Source organism: Dasypus novemcinctus, chromosome 30 (genome assembly GCF_030445035.2).
Source record: "Dasypus novemcinctus isolate mDasNov1 chromosome 30, mDasNov1.1.hap2, whole genome shotgun sequence".
Taxonomy (NCBI): domain Eukaryota; kingdom Metazoa; phylum Chordata; class Mammalia; order Cingulata; family Dasypodidae; genus Dasypus; species Dasypus novemcinctus.
In genome coordinates, this window is record NC_080702.1 from 33,177,275 (window position 1) to 33,202,368 (window position 25,094).

At 38.5% G+C, this 25,094-nt stretch overlaps 1 pseudogene; it reads right to left on the reverse strand.

The window, feature by feature from the left end:
* LOC131276760 (vomeronasal type-2 receptor 116-like) lies at window positions 1–25,092 on the reverse strand (annotated as a pseudogene).
* Between the last annotated feature and the right edge of the window lie 2 nt (window positions 25,093–25,094).

A 25,094-nucleotide genomic window follows, 5' to 3' on the forward strand; every position in this document is an offset into this window, starting at 1 on the left:
TTAAGAAGACTTATTGCCCCCAGAATGTGTTTTATTCCATAACCCATGGTGAGTGTTCCTATCTGGCCTTAAGAAAATAATATAGCAGTTTGGAGCAAAGATGCAGCCTAGTAATCCAGCACTGGAGGCCAAGATGGAGAAGATCTCCACAGCTGCCATGACCTTCCCCTTGGTGCTGTGGTAGACAGGGAGGAAAGTGACCAAAACACTGCAGAACACCAACATGCTGAAGGTCAAGAACTTGGCTTCATTAAAGGTGTCAGGAAGGTTCCTGGCCAGGAAAGCTACAATGAAGCTCACAAAAGCCAGGCAGCCCAGGTATCCTAGGACACAGTAGAAGGCAGAGGCTGAGCCCTTATTGCATTCGATGATGATATAACCAGGCTCAGAGTGTGCATCTTTATCAACAAATGGAGGAGAGGTTCCCAGCCAGATGCCACAGAGTGTCATCTGGATCAGGGAGCAAAAGGGAATAACAAAGTTAGGTGCCCCTGAAACCAGCCACTGCCTCATCCTTCTCCCTGGAGCAGTGACCTTGAATGCCAGAACCACTGTGATTGTTTTGGTCAAAACAGTGGACACAGCCACAGTAAACACAATTACAAATGTGATTTGTTGGAGGATGCAGATGGCTGTGTTTGGGCGACCAATGAAGAGTAAGGAGCAGAGGAAGCAGAGCTTGAAGGAGATGAGAAGGATGTAGCTGAGGATCCTGTTATTGGCCTTGACTATGGGAGTTTCTCGGTATTTCACAAAGACCCCAAGAATAACCGCAGTGAGAAAAGAGAAGCAAAGAGCTGTGCAGACCAGAGCCATACCCAAAAGGTCTCCATAAGCCAGGAAGGTCACAACTTTTTGGAGGCAGTGATTTCTCTCACTGTTTGCATATTGATGATCTGCACACTTCACACACTCATCCATATCTGGTAAGAAAAGCAACATGTCATCAGATCATGTTCAGTAATTTTAACTTATTTATAAGTCCCTGAAAGAAACACATTGGATACTTTTATTCATTTTTGTCAACTTGCATTGAATTCACAAAAGTGTGTGTTATAATCTGTTTATTTTTCTTCCCTCAAACTTTCTCTTAGAACTCTGACCTTCTTTCAACATTCAGACCTTCAATTGGATAGGAGTTCCTCTTTTCATTTAGTGTTGAGTTTCGATTTCTTCTTAGAGATATATTTCTTCTAGAAATATATTCACTGGTGGTTAACATATACTCATAAAGAGCACATATTATAATTGCATGATTTATGAATTATGAAGAAGGAAACACATGGGTAACAATATAAAAGCCAAAAACTGGAACTAAGCTGCCCATCTGAAGCTCCTTTCCTAACTTCTTCAAATAATTACATCTCCCACATCTTCGAAGATTCTACCTTGCTGATTTCTAACATAGATTACTTCTGCTTGGGTCATTTTACTCAATATTATTTATATGATATTCTTCTATGTTACAGTATGCAGATATGTTTTCTTTTTCTAACACTTCTAGTCTGCTAAACCTTCATTCTCTTCACTCTGCACCCATCTGCTAGTAACGTCTACTCAACTTCCTGACTCTGCAGATTTGGTACTTCTAGACCTCTCTTATAAGATATTGTACAATATTTTTTCTTTCTTTAACTTTCATATTTCAATAGTGTAATATTTACAAGTTTCTTTTAATTAGCCTCATATCTCAGAAATTCATTTTTTACTTGTTGCCAAATAATGTACTGTGGTGTGTATGTCCCATATTTTATCAATTTAGCTCTTGATGGACACTTGCATTATTTCCACGTTTGTATTATGAATAATGCTTCTATAAATATTGTACACAATTACCATTCTGAGAACCTCTTTTCACATTTAATATAAACCTAGAAGTGGATTGCCAGGTCATGTGGTGATTCTATACTTCAATTTTTAAGGAAGTCCTATAATGCTTCCCACAGTGGCTGAACTAAATTACATTCCCACAAACAGGCGTTAGAATTCCAATTTCTATGATTCCTCTCCAACAATTGTTATTTTATATTTTTAAAATACAGTTATCTTTTTTGGGTGTGAAGTAGTAAAAACTATTCACTTATACTGCTGGATAGATTTCAATTATATTAATACATCATATTTTATTTACACATTTTACTGGTGATAGATGATTAAATGTTTATGCGTTTTGATTACTATTGATAGTGCTGCTCTGAGCATCTTTAGACATCCAGTACAAATATGATGCTCCATTACTGGGTCATATGCTATATAAATATTCATCTTTCTAAATAATGCCATCCACTTTTCCAACTACTTACACCAGTTTAAATTTTAGCAATCAACATTCATTTCCTTGTACCATGTTCCCTTAGACCCTTGACATGGAAGTTGTTTAATTTTTGCTATTATGGGGGATGCTTTGAGCTTTTTCACTATAACTTTTGTTTGGAATTTCTGTACACTAGCTCATATGTGCTTTGCACATTTCAAGCTTTTTTTGAGGTAAGAGCTTGTGCTCAAGCCATGCCCTTTTTAATGATGTATTTTCTGTCTCTCTTGTGATTTAGTAAAAGCATATATATGCTAGGAATGATTTCTCACTGGCTAGAACTATTTTACACATTTTATCCAACTTTGGTTGTTCCCTTCTATTTCCAATTTGGTAAGCAATGGTTTTGTTGTTTGTTTTTAAATAATGAATGGATTCTCAATTTTATTCAATGTTTTCCTGAATTTTTTGAAATGATGGTTTCTCCTTTTCAAGGTGCTCATGTACTGATTTATTTTGCATAAAATAAACTTCATCACAATAAGTTCTTTATGTTATATAGCTGGATTTGGATAGCAGCTTTTCTTTTCAGCAAATATGAGTTTAGGCTCAAGAGCAAAATTGACCCATTATTTTATTGCTTACAGCAATGTTATCAGACTTTGGTATCAATGTTAAGCACTTCTCGTAAAATTAAATGTGCAGTTTTTCCAGATTTTCCTAGTATCTGTAAATGTTTGAGTAGATAAGGATCCTTTTTCCTTGAAAGTTTGGTTGCCTTTTTCAGTGAAGTCATTGGTCTCCCCTTTTTTTTTAGTAGATATGTCATTTTAAACTATGGTTTAAAACCCAAACGGATATGAATATTTTCAGATTTTCCATTTTTCTTGGGATGGTTATGGTAACTTTTATTTTTGTGGGAATTTGAGAATTTCATTTAAATTTTCAAATATTTTGGCATGAAGTTATTTTTACTATCCTTTTATGATTTAATATTTCTGTACATATTTCCCACTTTTAAATCTTTTCACTGTTTATTATGCAAATTTTCTTAATTCATTATTCTATCAATTCATCATTACCTAACAATTTGTCTTTCATTAGATTTAGCTTTGAGTTTTATCCTTTCATATTTGTCTTTTATTACATTTTCTTTTTATAGTTATTATTTTCAATCTTCCACTTTCTTTATGTTTATTCTAATGTTATTATTTTAGTTTGTGATACTTAAACATCAGATTTTTTATATTTAAATATGCATACTAATAATACACACATAGGCATATAAAATTTAACATTAAATATTAGTCTCTGAAGACACCTTTAGCCCTATCATATAAGACACGAAATGTGGCAATTTCAATTTTAACCATTTCATAAATCCTATCATACTATTTACTTTAAACCGTGGGCTATTTAATAGTGTATTTCTTAATCTCCAAATGTATGAGAATTGACTTTGTAGATATACTATTCTTTTACATGTGCATGAGGAGCATTTACTCAAACTTGCTTATAACCAATGTGTACTTGAATCATTTTCCCAAGTTGACTAAATGCCAGGTTATATCATCAGAACAACATGTCTCAAAAAACTGAAACAACAGTAACCATTTCAGGGAATTAAATTGCATATTAATCACCAAAAGAATCTTAGAAATTTACCACCATAGAAGAGATTCTATATTTTAATATCATGAATAAGAATAATTTCAAGATGTTAATTATACTATGAAAATAATATTAAAGACTATTCTACATCATATCTCAAACCCCATCCTCAATATTCTGTGTGATCCTGTCACATTGAAACTCTTTTCCGGTGCTCTGAATCTCTGAATATTATATGCAGTGGTGGTTTCCTTTTCTTCATTTAAAATAATTTGGCCAAGATTTTATTCCTCCCTTCACTCATTTTACATAATACTAATTTCCTGCCTCTCTGAAGAACCCATGAGACCCGTCCTCTCAATGCAGGTACGGGTCAACAGGTTCCTGTTCAAACATTCACTGTGTGCTTTAAGCATGGACCAAAAAAGTCTATGTTTTTCTCCCCAATTATCTGGGAACTTGAGGAGAGGGAAAACTAAAACTCCTCATCAAGGGTAAGTTAGGTCATCTTCATTTGTACACAATAGAAATAAATATTTCTAAAATCATTCCCAAACATTCTGAGCAGCTGCTCTGTGTCATGAACAGTTTTAGGCACAGAAACTGAGGAAGGTCTAAACACATTACATAAATATAATCTAAACAAGCTTTCACTCAATATGGAAATCAGGTACTTGGAACACCATGTACTAAATTCCAAGAGAGCGAGGAAAGGTGTATTAATTTTGTGGTATCAACAAAAGGGATTCCTAGAGACTATTTGGCCTTACATGTGTCTGAACAATGACTCAATTAAGCTAGTTCTGGGCAGAGAATTGGTGTCATTTCAAAGGGAAATATTTTTTATTGTAAAAATGAAATACTATACAAAGGAAGGAAGAATTTTGTTTCTGTAGTTGTCCTCCAGATTCTTTCTAATACCTTGTATGAATTGGGGATATAAAGGAGATTTGGGGACATTTTTGTGGGCATAAACTTACCTGTCTCATTGGAAATCTCATTCTCTGGGCAGGGAGTGCAAAGAAAACAACAGGCAGCCTTTCCCTCCTGAAAGGTTTTCCTGAATCCAGGAAAACACTTCTCACTGCATACAGATTTGGGAGTCTGGGAAGAAAGCAGAAACATGCTCTTAACAGTGAATCTTTAATTCATCAGTATTTAGATTGTTGGCATATTGGAGCACCAACAAATTTAAATTTCAAATACCGAAGTCAAATTAATTGATAAGATATCAGGTTTATAACATGGTATGAAATATAATAACTTAGATATGTATCTTAAATAAATGTTTTCTTTTTCCACCCTTTGGATAGTAGGTGAGAAAATTTATCAAGTGAAATGGTAAGTGGTTAAACTAATAATCCGGTCATGTACTTAGCTGGAAGGAGGGTATAAAGCCTCTGTGTTGGTTAGGTTAATGTATTAACACGGTCACTGTTTGGTCAAGTAAACTCTGGGCTAATTGTTATAAAGGATATTTATGGATGTTAATCATCATGTAATAAACTGCATAAATGACTGATTACATGTACAATCCACCAGGGAGATTTCTGTCAACAATGAATAAGGTTTTTACAATCAGACTACCTTAAAAGAGGAATTGATTTCAGGATTTGGAGAGAACTTCCCAGCTCCTGTTTGGACAGGCAGCATCTCCTGGGAACTGATCAAGGGCCTTCATGGGACCTTCATTGGAGCCCCTGTTTTCAGCCTGCCTGCAGAATCTGGACTTGGCCATCCCCATGGTCACATGAGGGAATTTTATTGAATCTCATACTATTCACAGATACCTCCTGTTGATTCTGTTTCCTTAGAGAAACTTGCCTATTACAATCTCTATGACAAGATTTTTGATATTTTGTTGTAATACTACGCATGGTAATTGGGTCCTACCCACCTCTGAAAATCCTGTGGCCCATTCTATCACCTCCTCAGATATAGACAATTGTTGAACTCGTGGCACAGCTGAGTCAAATTGTCCTACTTTAACTTTAAGTCCAAAACCTTCTGGAAAATTCCAAAAGTTGAGAATGTCCTAACTGGCTTCCAATTTCCTTTCATCATCAAAATACACTGGGTCACCAGCAGGATTGTTAAGTTGGATGTTCTTTAGAAATGGTTGAAGCTAAAAGAGACACACCTGTGAGGAAGTGTGTCCTCTGATCAAGGACAGATCACCAAGGTAAGAACATCCCTGATACTCTGTAATCCCTGCTTCCTAAGGCAATTTTATTATTAACATTCAATTAAGTAAAAAAAAAGAAACCTTAAGGAGGACTAAAATGTGATAGCATAAAATATTAAGTTTCAGGGGAAAACTCCAAATACAACGAGATGAAAACAATCTGTGAGTGTGGGATACAGACAAACATTATTAGAAGAATCATATCTAAACACTCTCAATTGCTAACTGAATTCTCCCCAAGCAAAGCCATCAATATCTGAAGAGCTTGCAGAATTAAATGATATAATTTATATACAGTATCTAACAAAGTGCCTAAAGCTAATTCAAAAACTAGTTTGTCCCTGCTGTCATGCAATTGTTCAATGGAAGTGGTCTAGGTATTTTATAATAAAACTTTAAGTGGGCAGAAAGTTGAGGGCCTTAGTAACAAGAAGCATTGCCATTGATTAATAACTCCTTCCCCCCCTGCCATTGGCACCTTCCTGTTCATTACCACTTCTGCATAGGGCTAGATTTACCTCCTAGACAGTGAACAAGCAAATCATCTCTTGCACTTTTCAAGAGACAGCCCAAAACTTCCTGACTTGAGCCTATGCTGCATTCCAAGAAATTTACGATTATGACATGTAGTGAAATACACATGCTGTTCAATGGAAGAGGTATTACCTGCCAAGGGTAAACCACCAGTCCGAATCCATTTTCCACTGACTGTATTTCTACTCGTTGAAGAAGAATTTCATGAAGGCTCTGAGCCACAGCATACACTGCATTATAAACATTATAACTTCCTTCATTCATGTCCTTGTCAAACTGCCACCAAGGCAGCAACTCCAAGGAGGCATTGGGAGGACAATTCTCCAGAGTGTTACAGTCAGATTCAGAAACCAAGCAATTAAAAGAGATGTACCACAATTTAGTGAGGTAAAAGTCTTCCGGGTATTTTGAAGGTTTAACTGTCTGGATGAAAGTTTTGAAACCAAGCATATCAGCAGTGTGGTGTGAAAAAATGAGGGCCCCATGGAGTGAGTCAAGTAAAAAGTTTCTCTCACTGGTGGTAAAATCCCACTGTGAGGTTGTAACCCAAACTTTCCCTAAAACTAAGAGTCTCCATCTCCAAAAGCTCAATCCCATTAGGGAGTCGGAGTCACCGTAAATGACAGTCACATTCACTGATGATTTTCTGATCTGGAAATGATATTGCCAGTCTTTTGAAGAATATGCCCTCTCAGTGACAGGGATCATTTCCAAGAAGGCTGCACAGACTCCATTTTTGTCCATCTCTGCTCTCAAGTCCCATAGAAACTTCACACCTCTATTGTCTTCTGAGATGACTAGTCCCACCCAGTTCCAGCTGAAATGGAGCATCACTGAGACCATTGCAAGGGCCAGAGTTGTGTCCTTGGGGGCCATCTGATAAAGAGATGACCGCTTGCCATCATCACTCAGTTGTGGGTCATAGAGGCCAAAAGCAAGCTAAAGGTAGGCGTGAAAGAGCCGGTATGAGAAAGAAGATTGGTCAGAAGCACAAAATCAGCCCTGATGAATATTAAACAATGTATTATTTTTTATTAAATTGTCTTTTGTTTTTAAGATACATAGATCACATAGAATGTTACCTTAAAAAATATGAGATTCCCACACACCCAACACCCCAATCCACCACTACTCCTACATCAACAACCTCTTTCATCAGTGTAGCACATTCACTGCATTTGGTGAATACATTTCGGAGTATTGCTGCACCATGTGGATTAGAGTCTACATTGTAGTTTACGCTCTCCCCCCAGTACATTCAGTGGTTACGGCAAGATATTAATGTCCAGCATCTGTCCCTCCAATATAATTTTGGACAACCCCAAGTCCCCAAAATGCCCCTACATCCCATCTCACTTCCACTCTCCCTGACCTCAGCAACTATAGTGCCCACTTTTTCCAGATCAATGCTACGTTTCTTCCATCACTAGTAAGAATATTTCTGTAGTAGAATACCAGTAAGCTCACTCTAATCCATATTTTACCTCTCCATCCTGTGGACCCTGGATTGGTGAAATCCACTCCACTTCTATATCAAGAGGGCACTCAGATCTCACATGGTTGATGGATGTGATTCTCCTACTTTGAGTTGTAGGCACTCTCAATTCCTACTTGTGGTGGTTGACCAACTTCAACCTCCCTGTTAGCTGACCTGGGTAAGTAGATACAACTCCAGGTACTGGTGCTCCTGAGGGCTATAGAGACACACAGGACTATGACCATGGCAGCTGACTCTGGAGTTCAGTGCCTTGTCAGTGGACCCTATTTTGGAATTTGTGTTCCTCAGTGTGATGGAGGTGGACTCAGATGTGACCTTTCTACACATGCCTCTTCTGTCACTTTTACTGCACCTGTGGTTGGCACTGGGGTTGGTGTATATCCAGGAGACTTGAACCTCAAGAAAGACCAAATTGCAGCTGGGCCCTGAGCCTCAGCAGAGTTGTAAATCCTACTCACTGGTTCATTAAACAATGTTTTAAACAGGAAAAAGGAAATATTTGCTCTTCTTACTTTCTAATAATCTCCCAATCCCTGAGAACATATTGGAAGCTACTTGACCAGTCTCAATGGTCTAGGAAACTCCTTTGGCTCTTACTCACTTGGTTTCACATATGTTCTAGAAAATGACATGTGAACATCCCATCATGTCACTGTGTACTGGCTGTACCCTTTGAGACATGAGTAAACACAATTCCTTCATTTGACCTTTTCTTTTAAGGTCCCTGAAATTAGCAAAGGAAACATTAATTTATCTTCCCTCCCATCTAATGAGGCTCACCTGTGGAATTTTGTAGAGTTCCAGCAGTGTCCCAATCTGGTCAGAAACTGCCCATGTTGTTCCTGTCAGGGCTGCTACAGACTTGCTCTCTTTCCTACAGGTGTAATTAGGAATGTCCTTGCCCAGCCCTGATTGCCATATCATGGGATTTTCCAATGTCCTCTGTTCACTGTGTAGTGAATTGTACAGATCAAATCCCAAAGTAATGTTGGGTAAAAGATGGGGGTTCCTGTTGATCTCTTCAATAGCAAAATCCAAGGCCAGAACATACTGGTAGTTCTTGGTCTGAAACCTGTATGGAATGCAAAGTTATATTTAGGCAGAAGACTCAAATCATGATTCTATTCAAAGTCAATAAAATGACCAAATTAAGGATGAACGCAAAAATGGACTCATTCTAGATTAGTGCTTCTGAAGCCTTGGAAATCAGCTAATCCTAAAAGAGTTAAAAGACATTTGAAGGCTATGACTGAATTTTGCATCTTTGGAAGAAGATGATACTGTTTACAAAGGAAAGTGTAATGAGTGAAAAAATTCATAAAGAATTTTTAATTTATTCTTTATATCAGGAAACAAGAATTATTTTTTCACATTAACACATTATTAAATGGTTTATATAATAGCAGGATAATTGTCATGAGTTTAGAATAATTCCAACTGAAGGGTATATCTCTTCAAAATTTCAGGTCCACAGCATAAGCAGAATTGGATGAGAGAGGCAGAGGGGCATAATATCTGTTTGGTGAGAAGTGTCCACAAGAAGACTGATAATCAATTAGCCTTAGATTCTACCCCATCAAGTTGTGGACATGCCCTCTTCCAATGGTGACATACTGGGAAGAATGTCAGAGCACCGAATAGGAAGAATCATGAAAGGCAGGAATATTTGGGAGAAGAAAGCTGATGAAGTGCAAGGTGATCCTTACCTATACCTAACAGGACTGGAAACACTGTAGTGTACTAAAGGGAAAGGTGTCATGATGTCTAGGAAGTCTCTTAACCATTTCTTAAACAAAATATTACAATCCTAATAACATTAACAATTAATCTCAGATCTTCCTTTGTACTCGCTTCATATGACCCTTACTCTTTTCATCTTGTTGATTTGTGCACAGTTCCACTTCCTTTATTAATAGCCCCTTTTGCAGGACAAATGAAATTCCTTTCATATTTTTACTTGGCAACTGAATTTCCAAGAAGAACAAAAGTCTCCTGCATCCATTACAAACAGTCTTTTTCACAAGCTTGATTAACACACTAATAGCTATCGCTTACTGTACATTTCAACAGTTGGACACAGGTTTCCACATATGCTCAATCAATCAAACTTGTCAAATTTTTCAAACATAATTTATGTTTAGTAGATATATGTTGTCATTTTAGAGAGAAATATTGAAATTTTTCACTATGATGCCTTGTTTATACCTTGTTTCATTATTTGTTTGTTTGAGGATATTATATATTTATAATAATTGCTATTTGTTTGTGAAGATTTGAACCTTTTTTTATTATGAATGTACCTACCGCTCAATTCCTAAGGATGCATTTTATCCTCATCCAGATATACATATACTTACCTCTGGTTAATTATGGATTTAACTTTTGTAATCTAGGGTATCTTTAGAGCTACACACTTTGGCTTTCAAGTTTTCATTTTTCTTTATATGTGTCTTATAAACACATTTTACAAGGAAGTAGGATGGTATAGTCCCTATGGAAAAAAAATGAATTATCTAGTAGGAATCTCTTCCACAATATAGAAAAAGAAGGAGCACCATAGCCGTGACAAATCCCAAGCAGAAAATAATATGAAATAATCATAAAAAAGTACTATTAGCGAATTAGGTAACAGTTTATCAGTCTTCACTTTTCTGCAATGATAGCTTCAGAGGTAATCACCGGACGTTGTAAATCCTCACAGGGCCCATTTGATGGAATAGAGGAGAGTATGGGCCATGATGTGAACCAATGTATATGAGGTGAAGAGGTGCCCAGAGATGTACTTACCGAGTCCAGTGGATGTGTCATGATGATGGGAACGAGTGTTGTTGGGGGGGGGGGGAGAAGGGGGGTGGGGGGGTGGGGTTGAATGGGACCTCACATATATATTTTTAATGTAATATTATTACAAAGTCAATAAAAAATAAAAAAATTTAAAAAAAAAAGTACACACTCAAATAAGTAGATGAAGCATTAAACAACATTGAGTATCTAACTGAATGTATTTGTTTAGGAGAAGAGTATTTTCTTAATATGATTAAACACAAAACAAAAATGCACTTAAATTGAGAACTTAGACTTTGCTTAATGCAAAGATAGTGAATCAAAATTGGAGGTGGCTGAAGGTCAGGCATGGAAGGATCACCCCCACACAGCGGCTGATCAGCACAGTCTAATACTCTCCCCATTCAGGATCTGAATGAGCCAAAACCATTAGCCAAGTTTGCTGATGCAGAATGTCATATGCGTCATGTATTGTGGGATGCCCTGTGCTTGAAGAATCCCTGAACAAAAAGCATTACCTTTAAAATCAAGGGCAGGATGAGGTTTGTTAATTCCAGGATTGCCTTGTACCTTACTGGCATTGACAGCGTATTACTTAATGCAAAAAAATAACAGGCAAAAAAGAATGGAAAGAAAGGAGCAAACCACAATCTTGCTGGAAGCAAGAGGTTCACATGGGAAACCCAAGAGAAAATGTGAAAAGTATTTGTAATTGATAAGGAAGTAGTCAATCATATATAGACAATTCTTAACAATGTTTAAATATAATATCAATAATTTATTAAGCTTTATAGGAAACAGATATGGTAGCAGTTGATTAATAATAAATTCTTAATATTAATAATGGTATAATATTGGGCAATTTCATTTATATATTTTTATACAAGTAAAAATTAATATAATTCGTAATTGATATTATTAAGACATATTTTAACAATAAATGCACTGTAAATTTACCTGTAAATCAATTTGTCTGTTACCTGTGAACAAGACCACAAAGCTCTACTGAGGAATGTAAATGTATAACAAACAGGGAAGTCTAATTCAGTGGTTGAGCACAAGCTTTCCATGTAAGAGGTCCCACACACAATCCCTCGTACGTCCCCCAAAATATTACACCTACGTCAATAGTCTACAAATATTCTATGAAAGTTTAGTAGTATTATTATTGAATTAATGAAGTTTTCTAATAATGATTGAAGTAATGAATGCAGAAATATGTGATGATAACAAATATCATTGATTGCACACTTTTGATGAATTGTATGCTTCATGAATATGTATCAATAAAATTGATTGTTTAAAAAAAAGTTAGCACAATTAGTAGATTCCCAGTTACCAGGGCACAGAGGATGAGGTGAAGGAGAAGGTGGAATTATTTTTTAGTGGGCATGGATATATTCTTAGAGATGATGTACACATTTGGGTAATGGATGTTGGTGACGGCAGCACAATAATCATTTGGAATATTTGAGTGGTATATAAAACTATGTTTAAAAATCATTGAGACATTTATAACGTTAATGTTAATACAGTCTGAGGTTTCTGGAAATATGGTAAGTTCAGGAAATTATTGAAATAATTGAGAACACTAAGGGGAGAATATAACAGAGAAACCAATAATTGCAATATTTATTAGGCACATTATTTTAAACAGAATGGGAATGGCATTGGAAGACAGAAAATAGAGAACCAATCTGTGTTTAAGTGACTATTTCACGCATTATCAAGCTGGTCTTGGAATAATGAACTGTTTCATTAGTGATGAAAGTATATAATTTTGGAATATAAAACGAAGTAATCTACTACATACTTGAGGCAAAATCTTTCCAGTTCTCAAAGGAACCACAAAGTAGTAGAATAAGCACATCTATTTATCAACCTGTAGATTAGGGAGACATGGCCAGAAAGGCACTCAAAATAAAAGAAAATATACCTAAATTTTACTTTAACTGAAATTTCATGTTGTTTTATATTTAAAGATATGTTATGGAAAAATATTTAAAACTAGCAACAACATAATGATGAAATGAATTTTTAATGAAAATGCTCTTGTTAATTCCATTAACAACAATATTCTTAAAAAGAGAGAAGCCCTAGATGTGAATAAAAAAATGGCCAAAGCCCTGAAAGGCAAATTGCCACCCCTGAGGTGGTTTGAGTGGATAGCAGAGTGTAAGAAGAAAAGCAGTTAGTGCCTCCTCTTCTGTCAGGCATTACACCACTCTTTCCCTCAGCCTTATAGGGTTCTTAAAGCAAGTTGGGACAGATGAGAAAATCTGGCCTCCTACCCCAGGAAATTCAGCTCAAAATGTCCCTGAATGAGCCAAGCTCTACTCCTGCATTAAAAGGCAGCAATCAGCAGCATCCTTCAGAATGAGGTGTGCGCATCAGTCATTGATGACAATGGGACAAATATATTTTGAAAAATTATGGAGAGGAAATAAGCAAGGAAGCATTGGAGGAGTATTAAAGAATGGAAGAGATAGGCAGACAATATCCAGAAATGTAAAGACAGAAAATTTAGTTGCAAAGTCCTTCGAAGGAGAAAGAGGTCCCAAATTTCTAACCCTTCCATCCCCTGTCAAAATTTTGTGGAACTGCTTGCAAATTATATGCTTCAGGCACTTTCAAAAAGCATTAACACATCATTTTACTGAGTGAAGTCCCCTCTTCTCACATGAGCAGAAACTATCTGCTGGAATCTCCTGAATTTCTTTTTATCAATTTTTTTGAAACATGATCCCTTGAATTGTCACTTTATCAATTCATTAATTACACCATCAGATATAGAACTGGCAGTCACAGAAATCTAAAAACGGAGGTAGTTTAAATGCCCCCATGAATCAGAATCAAGCTGGAGTTGAAAATAGCTCACAAAGCATTCACCTCTTATACCTGGTCAGGCAGCCTGTTCGAGGAGGCATGAATGAAGCCTGAGGGGTGATGATACAGAGATATTTCAAACAGTAGCCAGATGCCTACGGTAAGAAATCTGTCCATGCATGGGGGACACAGATACCTGGGTCATTTTGGTAAGAATATTAGTGACTATCCTCATGGGGAAAGAATAATTAGCAAACCCTTGTTTGGGGAACAGACATTTACCTGAAACCTTTTAGCCAAACTCTAATGCCAAAGGATAGGTTTTCTAAGACATAACACTTGATCCACTGCTTGTGGCAGCAGAGTCAGGAGGAAAGGCAAGGAGAGTGGAGCTTTTTGGAGAGGGCTGTCTCACTTGGATTTCAGCACTGGAAGAGGGAAAGTCATGGAAACTAAAAGGAAGAAAAATAGAATATTCTCATTCCCCTTTCAAAGAAAAAATAGCAGTGGGAAGAAACAAAATAAATTACTCACATTCTGGGATGTGGGTAGCAGGTGCGAATGGGAGGGCAGGTAATGTGGAGAATGTTGATCGAGCCATCAGCAAATTGCCTAGGCAGCATTCAACCAAATAACAATGCAGAAAATGAATGAAAAATCACTTACTGCTGTAAATAGACTTCCTTTGTAGGCTGGGTGATCCCATCATTTGTTAGAAATGTATAAAGGGGGAAAAAGCCACCTATAATCAGTTCTCCATCCTTAAATACACTGGGTTTCATTCTGTGGAAGCAGGTAGGATCAGTTAATCGCCTCGCAGAGAGGGGAAGCTGAAGGAGCAGGAAAATAAAAATCAGTGGGTACATCGCAGAAGTGTCTCCATGAATCACAGCCAAAGCTTTACATGTGTGCAAAGTATTCATCAGGCAGAGCTGAAATGGAACCTGTATCCACAAACAGATATGTGTATAGATATAGACATAGATAGATAGATAGATATACCCATATATGTGTGTGTGTGTGTGTGTTTGTGCAGGATATTATTATGACCTGGAAAGGGGAATCTGATTTCTCCAATGACCTCTTTTTGCTAAGCTTTTCCATATCTTCAAAGACAATAGGGGGAACTGAACATATTTTGCCCTTAGGCTCTGCATCTGAGGTCCTGTGCCCAGGTGAAAATCAATGGTTGAAAACATGTTTGGATTATCCTCTTCACCCATAGGTGCTATGATTTCATCAATAAGGCTCCAGGGGCCACCTCCTCTCCAGGAAGTTTTAGCCTAAACCTTGTCAGTGCAGCAGGTGTAGTCAATGAACTAGTGTCGATCCCATCAGAAAAATGCTGTGTCATGAAGGACTTATGCTGGTCAAGTTTTAGGAAGAGCATCCTGGGATCATGGACTCCAGAGTCCGTAGAGATGGGCATCTAGAATACATAGGTCCCAGTGTAGCCACACAACATATACTATATGGCAGACCCAAGTCTGCCTGCCTTTCATTTGATCAGTGTCACCCACATGGCAATGTATCTGTACCTGGATAAGAGACAGTCATGCTAAAATCAAAACTCACAAACCAGTACCTTAAGAACAATGTAGAAATAAATGTGCATTTTGAATTACTAAAATTGACACATGTATTTACACCTCAGTCCTTATAAACCATCTTAAACCCATAGATCAGCAAGTTATACTGATCCATTCCTCCACGTCCAGATTGCTTTCCTCTAATATTTGCATTTTTGTGGGAGCATGGCCTTATATTGGAAACTCTTGTCTTTTCTCAACATAAGACAGAGAAAAGTAGCTGGAAAGCACCCCACATACTCTACCACATTGAAGATCTATGGCACATGCAAAAACTATAGATTTCTATTATCCTGGTATTAAAAGGGGGGGGGGGGGTTATGGGAACTGACTTTAAAGGGAATTTAAAGATGTGCCCATTAGGTGGGCACATCACTTACAAGTGAATCAATGGTAAAGGCAAGGAGTTCTAAGTTGTGGGAATACACATAAATTTATGGCCTACCACACTCAAGTTTGCCTTCTCTGACTAGAGATAATTAATGACCCCTTAGGCTATGGCTGCTAGAGCTCTTGTAACCCCAGAAACAAACAGACAACAAGGACTTATTCTTTTCCTTTCAGGTAGGAGTGAAGGTCACATGTCACTGTGCACGACTGTGGCTATTTTGCAGTCTTAGATGCTGGTAAGTTCCTTTCAATATTTGAGGATATATAGGGATGAATATTATTCCAAAGATTAATGGGAAGTTTGTGGTCCAAGGGTTCAAAATTGGCAGAAAGAGCTATCAAAATGTAAATGTAGTCATATCCAGGTGGCCCTTCCCTGGTGATATTGAGGAAAAATATCCCCTTTCCCAATACATGATGGACTTAAGAAGACCTACCTTGTAATATAATTTTTCCCTTCTTAATTCCTGGCTTTGTAACAGAAATTTCTACCATTCTAGTTTTCCAAGAAATTGCTGTTTGATTCTAGATATGATAAGGAGGCTAATGTGGAATAGTGTGGGGTCAGGAATTGAGACTCCAACTTTTGACGTGGGACTTTGGAAAATGTTTATGAATGTAGAGCAATGCATTTGCTCAGAAAGGTGATAAGTCTAGAATCGGAGAGGAAGGTGAAAGTGTTGAAATTTTCTGAATTAGGTATAAATACAGTTTTCAATGAGCTTGTAGTTTTTTAACTTTATTTTTAAAGAAGTTTTAGAGTATAGCAATGTAAGAGCAAAACCATAGGGGCTATCAATGGCTCTTCTACCTCCCCCATTCATATTTTCCCCTATGAATAACATCTTTCATTAGTGTGGAACACTTGTGTCAATTGGTGAATGTATATTGAAGAATTGCTACAAACCACAGGCTATAGTCAGCATTATGGCTTACACTTTGCACCATGCAATTTTATGGGTTTTGTCATTTATAATGGCTTGTATCTGTCATTGCAAATTCATGCAGAACAATTCCAATGTCTCCAAATTGACCAATATTGCACCTATTCTTCCCTCTCCCTCCCTTCAGAACCTCTGGTGACAATTCTCTTTATATCAGTGTTACAAGATGTTCATAATAGGGGAAAATGTGAGAGAGGGAAGGGTTGGAAGAAATGGGAATTTCCTATATTTTCAAAGAGAATTTTCTGTAACCTAAAAGTTCATTGAAAATAAAATGAAAAAAAAAATAAGACACTGGGGGACCACACAGAACAAAATATAAACATAAGTAAAAGATAACAGTATATTCTATTTATAAGACAGTTTTACAAAACATAAATACAAATATAATGAAAGAATTCAAAGGAAGAGTAGCTGTGTATGACGGGAAGCATAGAAAGATGGAGAGGTCATGATTTTGCTTTTTGTTTTTATTTTTTATTATTATTGGAATAATGAGAGTGCTTAAGAATGAATGAAGTAATGGATGTGCAAATATGTGACATTAAATACCATTGATTGTACACTTTGAATGAATTTAAGTTTTATTAATACATGACAATACAATTGATTTGTTTAAAAAAATAACAGTTCACAGAGGACTGAGATTATAATTTTAAAAAACTATACTTGAATATTTATGAAAATCCTTCTTCTGTGTTAAAGGTTCATAAGAGTTCATTGATGCACACAGGAGTGAATCCTCAATGGAGAGAGAAGAAGTTTTAATACTTAAGATAGCATATTAATATTCCAGTGCACATGAGGAAAATTATTAATAATAAAGTTAGTTTGGCAGCCAACAAATGGGAAATTAATTCACTTAGGAAAAATATAACTAATGTGAATTTAAACATGAATCTAAATGAAATATAAGTAAGCTCATTATGGAGGCATGTGATAGAGGTGTATGCCTTTTATTTCATATGATTTGTTTCTTTTCACACATAACATTCTTTGCTTCTTTGAGATATGATTGGGGACATTTATGGGACTTGGAGTTGTCCTAAATGATATCGCATGGGCAGGTGCTGGTCATTATGCATCCTTCCATAGCCCACTAATTGGACTGGGAGAGAGTGTAAACCACAATGTAAACTATTATCCATGCAGTGCAGCAATGCTATGAAATGTATTCACCAAATGCAATGAATGTGCCACAATGATGAAGTTATTGATGTGGGAAGAGTTAGGCTGGGGTGTGTGTTATATGGGAACCTCATATACTTCTTTCCCTTTTTTATTTATTTTTATTTTTAATGTTATATTAAAAAATATAAGTGGTTCCCGTATACCCCCAACCTCCACCCCAATCCTCTGACTTCAACAACCCCCTCAACCACCGTGGCACACTCATTGCACTTTGCAAACATACCCTGGAGCACCACTGCACCACATGGATAACAGTTCACATTGTGGTTTACACTCTCCCACAGTCTACACAGTGTGTTGTAGCAGGATGTATAATGTCCAGCATCTCTCCCTGCAACATCATTCAGGGCAGCTAGAAGTCCTGAAAATGCCCCCACATCACATCACTTCTTCCCTCAACCCCCTGCAACTACCATGGCTGCTTTCTCCAGATCAGTGCTACAATTTCTTCCATTACTAGTCACAATATTTCCATAGTAGAATATCATTAAGTCCACTCTAACCCATATTTTATTCCTCCATCCTGTGGACCCTGCGATGGTGATGTCCACTCTACCCCAGTATCAAGAAGGCCTTAGATTCCACATGGATGCTGGATGCATTTCTCCTGCTTGCAGTTGTAGGCACTCTCAGTTCCCCTGTTTGGTGGTTGACCATCTTCACCTCCCTGTTAACTGGCCTGTGTAAGTCCAATGAATCAGAGGGTAGGAGTTGCAAGACTCTGGATTTACAGAGGCTCAGGGCTCAGCTGGCACATGGACAGGCCAGAGGTTCAAGTCTTCTGAGGATAAACCAACCCTAGCGTGAAATATCGGTTAAGTAAAAGTGACAGAAGAGGCATGTGTAGAAAGGCAACATTTTTTTGTGTTGTATGTTTATTCAAAAAATACAGTTAAAAATAATTTTAAAAGGCATATACAATTCATGAACAAATAAATATGATAAAGAAAAAGTAGAGAGCATGAAAATAATGAATATTCTGGTCAAAATAAATTATCGAATTAAAATATGAAGAGCAAAATCTTTACCTGAGCTGAACATACTCATCAGATGTTTGACAATTGAGACATATTTCTGTGGAAATTATCAAGACCTCACAATAGAGTATGAAAGAGATGAAAAATTTTAAGAAAATAAGATTTACAGATTTTCTCTAGAGTAGTTGCAGCACTAAAAATGTTTGAGCCGGAAGAAGCAGAGTGAATAACTGAAAATCCACATTTGAAGAAATAATGTAGGAGGAATTTCCAAAACATATGATAGAATTTTTTTTCCATTTAAAATATAGCCAATGTGTGATAGGTAGAGCCAATAAAAATCAAGCCACCCATGAATACATTGTGGTGAGTTTGTAGACTATGAAGGATTTATTAGTTTCTCCAGGAACCATAAAGATCAGATTACTGACAAAGTGCCAAAGTATAACACAATAAAACAAACAAGAAAATATTAGCATTGAATTCAGGATTTATTGAATTTCCAAAAACACTTGTGAAGGTACTGTAGAAGAAAATTATCATGTGATGCTGTTTCTCTTAATCGTTAGAAGTAACAAATTCCTGGGCTTTGTCACTTTTCTGGCACTAATCCTTTTTATTCCTTGAAGTGGCGGACAATGCATCATCCTATTTTGCTTTGCCTTAATTCTTGTTCCTTTCCCTCCCCTGTTGGATTCCAAATATGCTGCTTCAAAATAGTTTGTTTTTGCCTTCTATTTGAGATAAAACCCTGAAGTAGCTGCCAAACACCAGCCAGTATTCCTCTACACAAAACTTCCAATAATTCAGATCACTTCTCTTTCCTTTTACCTTTTCTAGTAGGGTCTGTGATCATTCTGCTTTAAACCACACATGGATACCAGATGAAGGTCATGACTTAATGACTTCCAGAGGAAATACATGCCTCCTAGGCCAGCATTAAAAGACCTTCAAGATCAGGTCCAGTCTAGTGACTCTTTTCCTCTGCATGAACCCAAGTTTTAATAAAAATGGTGTCTCTACCCCTGGTACTTAAGCCAGTTCTTGAGTCAACCCTGGGCCTAATTTATACACTCAGCCTCACATTAATATAGCCTGTGCATAAATTCAAACTTATTCTATATTCAAGTATGCCTAGTTCCCTGGAAAGCCAACTGAAAAGAATAAACTCTAGAGGTTTTGGATATTCAGGGAGGTGTTAATTAAAGATTAACTGGAATATGGAGGGTTCATGCTAAAAGCTTACCTGGAATGTGGAGAATATGTGTTAATTGAAGTTCACCTGGAGGATATAACCTATATGATACTCAGATAAAACACTTGAAGAAACTAACAAAAATTCCTTTTGCATATAAGCACCATTTGACTCCCCACTCCTACATCCTCTGTATAAAAAGAACCCAAAATTCTTATTCAGGGCTCAGTTTTTATTAGGACAAGTGTATTCCAAGTTTGGCAAGTTGTAACACATCTTTCTTCTCAGAATTCTTGCCTCCTGTCCTTCAATATCATGCACACCCGACTTCTCTCTACTACAACATCTCTGGGGGCTCATCTTGGATACACTGAGAAGGTCAGAGGCAGCAACAGTTGATTGGCCCCCAGGACATCTCTGAGTAGCCTGGGAGAGCTCAGGTGAACCCTGCCCTGGGTGTCCCTGAACTCTCCTTTAGTTTCAAAAGAGGTTGGGACTCCACTAGAGCGCTCCTGGAGAACCGAGAGACACTGGAGAGTTCAAGGGACCTTGAGAATGAAGCAAAGAGTTCTGCACACCAGAAATGTAAGACACCCAGGGGCAAAACCCAGGAAAAGCATCATTCTGAAAAAAATAGGACAGGAATCTGATCAGCTCTCGAGAGGAGACCCCAGTACTCCTTAGGAAAAGAGAGGAAGCCATCTTCTCTAGGTCCAAGAAAAGAAAGGGATGGTTGTGTGTGTGTGATTGTGGAGGCTGAGTGAGATGCAGAAACACACTTCTGCAGGGCCATCACAGAGTCCTGATACATGGTTCTGTGGTGAACTCATCTAGTCAAGGGTGGTTTGGATGGCCTCACTGCAAGGGGACCCTCTTCTGAGTTGGGGATTTATACCGACCTGCTAAGGCTAAGAGGTACCATAAGATCCTGAGAGGCCGGTAGCTGGAAATGGATGAAGCTTTAGGCTGAGTGAGTGTTGTGCAGCATGGGCACAAGGTGGAAACATGGGAAACACACAAAGTAGGATCACATTAGGTTGTATGCTAAAAAACTTTCCCCAAGTATTCCATAGAAAAGTATTTATCATAAAGTTCCAGCCAGGAGAGCTTAAAATACTTTCTGAATTAGAATGGCCAACTTTTGGCATGGACTGGCTCCAGGAGGGCACTTTTGACCCCCAGATCATCCATAAAGTTCACAACACAGTAACCAGAAAACCATGGCACCCTGACTAGTTCCCCTACATTGATGCCTGGCAATATGTTATAAGTCAAAATCCACTCTGGTTAGGGAAGGTACAACTAAAGAAGCCAGGATTTGCCTAATACAAAAACCCAGAAGAGCTGTCCCAGGGACCAAGCCAAAAAAGCACTGTGCAAAGTTTCCAGAGGAAGTATGCCCCAAATCCAGTGCCAACCCAGCCATTCTAGAAGGGCCAAATGAAAATTACCTCCTGCCACCCTATGCAATTGCTCCTACATGGGCCATGATAAGGAATGAGGTGAGCCAATTTCCCTAAGTAATGCTCCCCTGTTGTCATCTGTGCTCAGAAGTGCACCCCCCACACCATTCCCACAGGTGCCTTTATCGCCACCCACACCAGGGAATGCACCTACACCATCCCCACAGCCGCCTTTATTGCAATCTGCATCAGGAGGTGCACCCACTCCATCATCACAGCTGTCTTTGTCATCATCTGCACTGAGAAATGCAGCACAGCTGCCCACACAGACATTTGCCCCTGGCAGCCCAGTGCTGACCATCAGTCAGGAAGGAGTCCCTGAAAAACAACAACTCAGATCATGGGGAGCCTCAGAGGAAGGAGGAGCAGGGAGAAGGTCATTCCTACTCCGTGAAGCCCAAACTCAAGTTTATTATGATGCAGATGGCCAGATTCAAGGGGGAAACCATATATATGTGTACCAGCTCTGGACTACAATGGACTAATTTAACTGGAAAAGCCATACCCCACCATGCTTGGAGAAGCCTCAGTTCAGGGCTGACCTTGTCCAGTCCATCAAACCCACCTGTGCTGATTGTAAACAACTCATTATGACCTTACTTAACTTTGAACAAAGAATGTGGGTCACACAAGGGGCTATAACCTGCCTCAAAGAGCACCCACCTGAGGGAACCTTGGACAGTGACCAAAATGCCCACACCCAGTTCCCAGTCAAGGACCACCAATGGGATCCCAATCACACGACTGGCCTCAACTGACTAGAAAATTTCCATAGGACCATAGTTGAAGTTTTTAAAGCTGGGAGTCAAAAAGCAGTAAACATGGCAAAAACCACTGAAGTCCTACAAACTTTCAATGAAAGTCTGGCTCAAATCTATGAGAGACTGTGGTAGGCATTTTGTGTCTACACAGTCTTTAACCCAGATGCTCCCAAAAGCCAAACAATGGTCAATGCATCATTTGTTGCACAATCACTGGCTGCCATCCCAGAAAGCTACAAAAGTTGGATGGCTTCACTGGAAAGAATATTTCTGAGTTCTTGGAAATAGCCACCAAGGTTTGCATCAACCGTGATGTAGAGACCAGGAGGGAAGTGAACCGGAAGATGAAAAAAAAGTAGGCTTTCTCCCAGCAACAATCATCAATGGATGCAATCCTGTGTCAAGCGAAATAAACTGGGAAACCCCTACCTCAAGAAGAGAGAGGCGCCCACCCCTAGGGTGAAATCACTGTGCATACTGTGGGGAGGTGGTCATTGGTAGCAGGAATGTCCTAGCTGGTCACTCTACCACATTGTTGAAAAATAAGCAGCCAAAGCATTAGCCAGGAGAGCTAGGGGAATGTCACAAACTAAATATTCAGTTAGCAAAAATTCAGAAGGAAGACCTGCAAATCACTTCATTGGACTTGCAGGAATACAAGACTCTGATTGTTATTATTAGGACAGACCACGCTCCTATTTTCTCTGCCCCACAGAGCCTATGGTTGGAGTCCAAATTGGGGGTTTCTCCATACATATGATGGTCAACCCTAGGACTGAGCACTCTGTAATGCCCAACCTAGTCCAGGCATTATAAAAAAGACAAGCCACTATCATAGGGGCAATTGGTAAAAGTTCCCAGCAACCATTTCTCCATACCAGGACCTGCAACATTGGGGGTTAGGACATCATTCATGAATTCTTATATCTCCCAGAGTGCCCCCTCCTGTGTTGAGACTTGCTGTCTAAGCTACAGGCTCAAATTATCTTTAATGCCATGGGGCAATCCACAGTAACACTAGACCACCAAACCTTCCAAAAATAGTGCTAACCCACCCTCTGCAGGAGGAATGAGACTGTTTGGCCTCAGGGAAGCTCGCCAATCTATGGCCACACAGCTCCCCTTCAAAGATGTGTCCAAAACATGGGCAGAAGGCAACCCAAAGTGGATGGCACATGACATTCCTCCAATTATTATTGAAACAAAGCCCACACACAGTCCAATTAGCATAAAGCAATATCCAGTTTCACCTGAAGGGCAAGAAAATGTCTGGTACATATTTAGAGATTGCTGAATGAAGGCATCCTAAGACCATGCCAATCTCCATGGAATACTCCACTCTTCCCAGTTAAAAAGGCTGATGGGGATTACTGCCCAGTCCAGGACTTGTGAGCAGTCAACTCAGCAGTAATACCTCTATATCTTGTAGTCCCTAATCCATACACTCTCCCCAGCTTGATATGCTCAAAGGAAATCTACTTTTGATGACTGAATCTTGAAGATGCCTTCTTCTGCATTCAAATAGTGCTCCAGAGTCAAATGATTTTCATCTTTACCTGGGACAATCTGAACTCCAACAAAAACCAGCACCTAAGTTGCACACAACTCCTTCAGGGATTTTAAAATGCACCCACTCTTTTTGGACAAGCCCTGGCCAGTGATCTCAAATCCTTTAAACCAGAAGGACATAATTGTTTTCTCCTCCAATATGTAGATGACCTCATCCTTGGAAGTGCCAACTACGAAGACTGTGCTGGTGGAACCCATGTCTTTTTAAAACATCTGCAACAAAAGGGCTATCAGGTGTCCAAGAAAAAAGCCCAAATCTGCCTACCTCAGGTCAAATATCTAGGTTATAAAAGAGTGCAGCGGCTCCATGAATGGGGACTTGAAAGAAAGTAATCAATCTGTTGCCTCCCTGAACACAACAACCACCAAAAGTTGTAAGAATTCCTTGGAGTAACCGGATTCTGCCGCATTTGGATCCCCAAATTTGGGATCCTCACATGCCCTTTATATGAAGCCAAAAGAGGGGGCGATAATGACTACCTGCTCTCACTAATCCCACAGAAGGATGCTTTCAATGCTCTTAAACAAGCTCTGATGGAAGCACCGAGCATTGGACTTCCAGATCTCAGAAAACCTTTCTACATATATGTTCATAACCACCGAAGTATTGCACTAGTACTCACTCAATACTCGGGTTCCTGGCAAAGACCTGTAGCTTATCTATCCAAACAACTGGACACTGGAGCCTCATGACTGCAAGCTGTAGCAGCTGCAGCAATACTAACACTAGAAGTCATAAAATTAGCTCTTGGGCAACCTATATTTTTTAGTTTCCACATGCATTAATCACAAACATATAAGCCAAAGGAACACACTGGCTGACCAACAGTGGCCTGATTAAATATCAAACCCTATTTTGTGAAAATCTATCCATCCAATTGGAACTTGTAAAAACCCTGAACTCTGCTATTCTGCTACACATCAAGCCAGGAATTCCAACCGAAAACTGTTTGCAAACATTGCAAGAAGTTTATTTCAGCCAGCTGGACATTCAAGACCAGCCACTACCAAATCCCAACATGGAGTTCTTCATGGATGGGAGTAGTTTTACTCACAGTAGTGATCAGTAAGCGGGATATGCTGTAATAACATCTGAGACCACAGTAGAGGCCCAGCTTCTCCCGTGTAACACATCAGCACAAAAAGCCAAAATAATTGCCCTTACCTGAGCCCTACAACTTGTGGCTGTGGCCAAGGTTAACATCTATGCAGATTCCAAATATGCCTTTCTTACCCTGCATGTACCCAGGTCAACTTCAAGTTCTGAAAATGCCCCCACATCATATCTCTTCTTCTTCTCCCTACCCTCAGCAGCTACCATGG